This window comes from Trichechus manatus, unplaced genomic scaffold (assembly GCF_000243295.1).
Source record: "Trichechus manatus latirostris isolate Lorelei unplaced genomic scaffold, TriManLat1.0 scaffold00043, whole genome shotgun sequence".
NCBI classification, from domain to species: Eukaryota; Metazoa; Chordata; class Mammalia; order Sirenia; family Trichechidae; genus Trichechus; species Trichechus manatus.
The window spans coordinates 8,186,770-8,193,289 of NW_004443979.1; positions in this window are offsets into that span (position 1 = coordinate 8,186,770).

The following is a 6,520-nucleotide window of genomic DNA, read 5'->3' on the forward strand; positions in this document are numbered from 1 at the left end:
GCGCGAGCAGCGGCAGCAGCAGCGGAGCCAGGCACCAGCCTGCAATCCCATTAGTGAGCCGCGGCCACTGTGCGCGGCGGAGAGGCGCTTTGATGTGCGCGCAGCGGACTAGGGGGGCCGCGAACGCGAGGAGGAGGTGCGGGGGGCGTGCTAGGGACTTGCAAACAGCAAAACGTGTCAGGGTGGGGCCTTTTTTCCCTTTTGGGGGACGATAGTGCTCCCCCCTCTTTCCAGGATGTTGCTCTCACTGGCTGCTCCGGCTGCGCCGCGCGAGCCTGGCTGAGGGAAGAAGGGGAGGGGGTGGTGGAGGAAGGATGCACCGGGCGGCTTGGCGAGGACTTGGCCGGTGCAAGGGAATGACGGGCAGCGAAGGGTGCCTGTCTCTCCCGCCCGCCTTTAAACACACACACACACACACACACACACACACACACTCGGCGCACTTCCGACTCAAAGTGCAAGACTGAGGCGCGCTCTCTCCTTTCTCTACAGAAATAACCACCATCCAGGCAGGCTCGCGCCTCCCGCGGCTTCCAGCAACCTGGACTCCAGTCCCCTTACGCAGGAATGGGGGCGCAAAGCCTCCCCTCCCAGCCGCGACCCCTCTCTGCTGGTCCTTTGCACACCACGCAGCGCAAGGGTTGCCAAGTGCAAGTTGGACCTCCTCAAGAACTTAATGCTTATCGAGGAGGGATGGTGTGCGAAGGCGGAGGGGGAATAAAAGAAGCTGCTTTTGTGCAGTAAAGAGTTTTTAGGAACGGACTCTCCCCGCTCCTGGTGGGCGGGCGGGGTGGTCCTGGACAAACTTGCGAGGTGGGGACTGGAGGTCTGAGTAGGGAGATCTATGCATGCCCCGATGACCCACCCCCTTTCGACCGATGAGACGAATAAATTAGCAGCCACAACTGAGACAAACTCTGAAATTCCAACCCCAGGGAAACAAAAAGAGAAAACACGTGAATTTATCTCCTCGGGTCTCTCAGTTACTTCTCCACATCGATGTTTGTTTAGGGGTAGGGAGGGATTCTTGTGGTTTGGGTGCGCCTTTGTAAGCGGCAACTTCTCGCCCGGCAAGTGGGTGGGGGCGGTGGGAGGTGATTGTCCCCTCCCACCCCCTGCCCAGGACAACCCGTTGCCCCACTTCCTTCCTCTTTCTTCCGGTTTGCCAACGGGCCACGGAGTTGCGGGGCGGAGGGTTCAGTCCCTGTGGGACGCGGGACTCTGCCTCCTCTTTTCTTGCCCCCCGCCCCGCACCACGATGCTAGCGCTGCCGGTGGTTTTCCCTCTTGTTCTGTCCTCCCTTCCTCTCCCCGCTCGCCTTGGCCGGGTCTAGGCAGCTAGGGACGAGTGCAGGTCGCGCCTGCAGCGCGAACCTAAGTTGGGCTCGGTGGAGCGTGGTGACCGCGGCCGCGCCGCCCTTGCCTTCGGCCAATAGCGCAGCGCCGGGCGAGGCACCTGCTTAACCCTTTAAGCCTGCGGCGCAGCCGGCCCGCCTGGACCCAGGGGGCAAGGCCGATTGGCTAGAAGTTGCCTAGGCCGAGAGCGATAAGCGTCCCCGCACACCATCTAGGGTCCAGACGTCTGCCATCGCTGCAGAGCTGGAGTCCCCTGCCACCCTCATGGCTCTCAGGAAACCGCACAGCTGCACAAAGGCGCGTCCTCGCCCTGACTGCGTCCAGGGCCTGCCGGGACAACCTCTGCGCTCCTCTAACCCGAGCGAGTCCCGGGAGGAGCCTCCCTCGCCCGGCAGCCGCCTGGAGACGGAGGGAGGGAGCCCCAGCCCCAGCTCTCGCTGGCCAGGCCCACAGCGCAGCTGCGTTTCCATTTTTCTCTCAAAGAAAATGCTTTGGACGGCAGATAATACCAGGAGATATGAAACTGCTTCGTCCCCCACATGTTGCACGGAAAAAGAATAGTAATGAGCATCTGTGGAGTGTGAGAGGGATCCCACTAGTTAGTTAAGACCTAACCGAGGTGCTGACTCCCTCCTTCCCGGGAAGGGGTCATTTTCTAGCTTAGCGGTGTTCATTTAGGGATACCTGTTGTTCTGAAGTCAAACACAAGGCTGTTGGGGCTTGGGGGATCGGGGGCGGGGGGTGGTAGGTGGAAAGCCGCCTTGTAAGGATCTGATTTCTGACTTGGGTCCTGGTCCCACTAGGAGCACAGCAGATTCCGTGATGCGGGTTGATTTAGGTCTCTGTGCTCTCTTCTCCCCGCCTCTCATTCTCCGGGCGGGATCTGAAGAGATCTCAAATACCACCCACTGGCTTTCCTGTTGAATGAAATGGGAGTTCACACCAATTCTAGAAAGGTCAGGAATGTTTTAGGGGTTGGGAAAAGTTTTCTTTCTCTGACTACATAGGTCAAGGCCGGCAGAATTGTAGGCCAAAGGAAACTCAGTAAATGGCTGATGAAAGAGGCTAAAAATGAACTCAGATGCAGGCAATGGCTTTCTATAAAATAGCATTTGTCTGCATTATTGGCCCTTTGTGAAGTGGTGCTGTGCCTGCCACCGAATGTCTGGGCCAGCCAGTTGATGGAGGCTTCCAGCAAATGGCTCTTGCCTCCATATGTCCTTAGACTCCAGTAACACAATGCAAAATTCTAAGCTAGATCCTCCTGATCCAGAGGCAGTCCCAATGTCCCAGGTGAAGCAAAAGGGCCTCTCTGGCCAAAAGAGCAGAATTTTTAGAAAATTAGTTGCCTTTTTAAGGACTTCCTCCACAGTCAATGAATTATTTTTATAAACTTTGAGTTTCTTTGTTTCAATACCAATGCTGTGAGTAGAAAGATGCTTGCAGATTTATTTCATTCACTACTTATTTTACAAAATAATTGATCTGGAAGTGTGTCCCCCTCTCCTCGTTCCCTTTTGGAGGGCAACATTTTCTTGGAAGCCCTAATGGCAAAATTAGATCTTTTGTTAGACATTTCAAATTAGATAAGCTAAAGCTGCTTCAATTATACCTTATACTATTAAAATAGAGTTAAATGAGCGCGTTCAACTTCAAAGTTCCAAGCTTTCAAGCATCCATATTTAAGATAATTAATATGGCTCCTGCCCTCCAGAAACTTCCTTTCTAGAACAGAACCCAAGGAATACACAAAGAAGACTGGCATAGCAGGTTACTTTATAATGCATCTGATAAGTCTATTTCTGTATTTCATTCTTACATATGTAGTTTGAGAAGGTTGGTCTGCGTGTCTGAGAGGCAAATTCCTTATTGGATCTGCTTGTCTCAGTGTTCATTAAGGGCCTTAAGCAAAAATAAGTTTATTCTCTCATTAATCATTCAGATTTCATGCCTCTACTCCTTCAGTTAAAATCTTTACATGCTGGCAGCTGTTTTGAAACATTTTGAGTGTTGCTTTGGATCTCAGGCAACAAAAAGGTCTCCAGTTAGCAGTAAATTGTATACTTTCTCATTTTATCCACCTCCCCCGAATCTACATGTGTGTTGTTGTTGTTAGGTACCATAGAGTCTGTTCTGACTCATAGCGACCCTATAGGACAGAGTAGAACTGCCCCACAGGGTTTCCAAGGAGTGGTTGGTGGATTCGAACTGCCCACCCACTATGCCGCCAGGGCTCCAGTACTATTTGTAGAGATGTAAAATAGGATTGTATGACGTTTTAACCCTAAATAAATGCATATGACTTATACACATGTCTCACAGTTACATATTTACATCTTCATCTGTGTTGTCATTGTACAACTGTGCCTTTTGCTTATATGATAAAAATATCTATCCTCTGGAAATTCATTTCCACTTACTTGGAGTTAAATGGTTTAACTCTGAATTTTTACTACTTGCTGTTAGAAGCTGCCAATGACAGCAAAGAGGAAGCTACAAAGCTTCATTGTATCTAATTTTTGCTTTACTTTGGTCAGACTTTTAGAGGGGGAATAAAATTGTACATACAGATCAGAATAAGATAAAGCAAAATCGAAAATAGAACGAGAATGCTATATATTATGAAAAAGGAATGAAGTCTTGGATGTTTTTTATTGAAGTGGTTATGCTACAATGAGGGATTTTTTCTATTAAATAAAACTTATGTGATAATTTACATCAATCTGAGAGATGACTTCATTGTAGGCAGAGCCATTAACTAATGTATCATGGGAGGGAGATTCTACATTCTGCGGAGGGGTTAAATATTTTAGATTCTGTAGAGGACTTAAGCACAATTTTCCCTCTTTGCCCCTCAATCAAAATTGAATTCAGGTTCTTATTGCTAAATATGCTATGCTATTAATATGTTCCCTAGTCCATTTAAAAGCAAAACTGTAATGTCAGGGGAGAAAAAAATAACATGAACTTAGTAATATAGTCTTTTTTTGATATTCCAGAAGAGAAACTAAGGAATTAGGAGAGAATATCTAATAAATCATTATTTATAATAAATGCATGTCTATATATAAGTAGAGTACTGAGGATTTTTTTATATTAATACTACATATAACAAATACTGAAATATCGCAAACTGTTATGCTAAATGAATTCTCAGAGGAGTTTAGAAATACATAGCCAGAAAAAGAAGAGGTTTAGTTAGAAGAGAGGAAAATTCTTTTTTATTTTTTTTAACTCAGAAGCAGGCACTAGGGAAGGAGGAATTGTTTAAAAAATTACTGTGAGTGGGGTAGGGTCTCAGAAATTCATATGACTTTTTTATTTCAAATATTCACACATTGTGGTGAATATTTCAAAGTATGTGCAAATCATCAGAATCTGACTAAAGCTTAACATGGAGCTTAGATTCAAATACAAAATAACTAAATATTCTCAATATTCATTTAAAAGACTAATTTTGGCTTTAAACCACAATCTAGACAAGTTGCCTTTGCTTATTTTTTTATTTTATTTTTATTTTTTTTGAGATAGTGGATTTGATTTTGGAGTTCAAATATTTATTTCTAGGAGAAGGATTTTAAATATACCTGTGATTACAAAGGAGTTCTGAATGTTAGTTCACATTTGCTTCTTCTATTTGCTTTCAGCATAATTAGAACTTACACAGAGCCACTAGCAATGGGATTTGGTACTTGCACTTCAACTCCAGCAGCCCTTGCTAGTCTCTGGTTCAGTGAAAATTATTCATAGGGCTAACTTGAACTTTTATGTTTGACTTGGTTCTTCCAGGTAGACATATGAACACTTTTCTTCACTGAATTTTCTTATTAATTGAACATTTTTTTATTCAGCACCTGCATAAAATAGGTATTTAATAACTGTTACCTGACTGAAAGAGTAGCTAATTATTTTGGCTTTGCATTGAACTCCCCCCACCACCACCCCGCAAACGAAAACAACCATACTAGATGAGTTGGTTTTGTTTTTGTTTTTAATACACTTAAAAATTTAGGCTTACAGAAAGTAAAAAGAGTTTCCATGTACCTCCTCTCTACCCTGCATACAGTTTAACAACCTATTATTAACATCTTGTGTTAATATATTTGTTGCAATTGATTAATCAGTATTGATACATTATAATTAACTAAAGTCCACAGTTTACATTAGCATTCACTCTTTGTGTTGTGCAGTTCTGTGGATTTTGACAAATGTATAATGCCATGTACCCATCACAACAGTATCATACAGAAAAGTTTCACTGCCTTTAAAATGTCCTATGCTTCGCATATTCATCCCTCCACCCTTCCCCCAAGCCCCTGGCAACCGCTGATCTTTTTACTGTCTCTATGGTTTTGCCTTTTCTAGAATGTCATATAGTTGAAATTATACAGTATGTAGCTTTTTCAGACTGGCTTCTTTCAGTTAGCAATATGTATTTAAGTTTTCTCCATGTCTTTTAGTAGCATGACAGCTCGTTTCTTTTTATCGTTGTCTATATTTGTCGGCAACTACACAACAACAATACTCCATTGTATGGATGCACCATAGCTTGTTTATTCATTTACCCATTGGAGGACATCTTGTTTGTTTCCAAGTTTTGGCAATTATAAATAAAGCTGCTATAAACATTTGTGTGCAGGTTTTGCGTAGACATAAGTTTTCAATTCATTTGGGTAAATAACTAGGAGTGTAATTACTGGATTGTACGGTAAGCCTACGTTTAGCTTTGTTAGTAACTGTCAGATTGTCTTCCAAAATGGCTATACTGCTGCTTTCCCATCAGCAATGAATGAGGTTCCTGTTGCTCCACAGAGTCACCAGCATTTGGTGTTGTCTGTGTTTCGGATTTTAGCCATTCTAATAGGTGTGTAGTGGTATTTCATTGTTGTTTTAATTTGCAATTTCCTAATGATATATGATGTTGATCATCTTTTATATACTAATTTGCCATCTGTATGTCTTCTTTGGTGAGGCGTCTGTTCAGATCTTTGCCCATTTTTTAAGCTGAATTGTTTGTTTTCTTATTGTAGAGTGTTAAGAGTTCTTTGCATCTCTTGGATACAAGTCCTTTATCAGATATGTGTTTTACAAAGATTTTTTTTCTCAGTCTGTGACTTGTCTTTTCATTCTCTTAAGCTAGATAAGTTTTTAAACTGAGGTTTTCA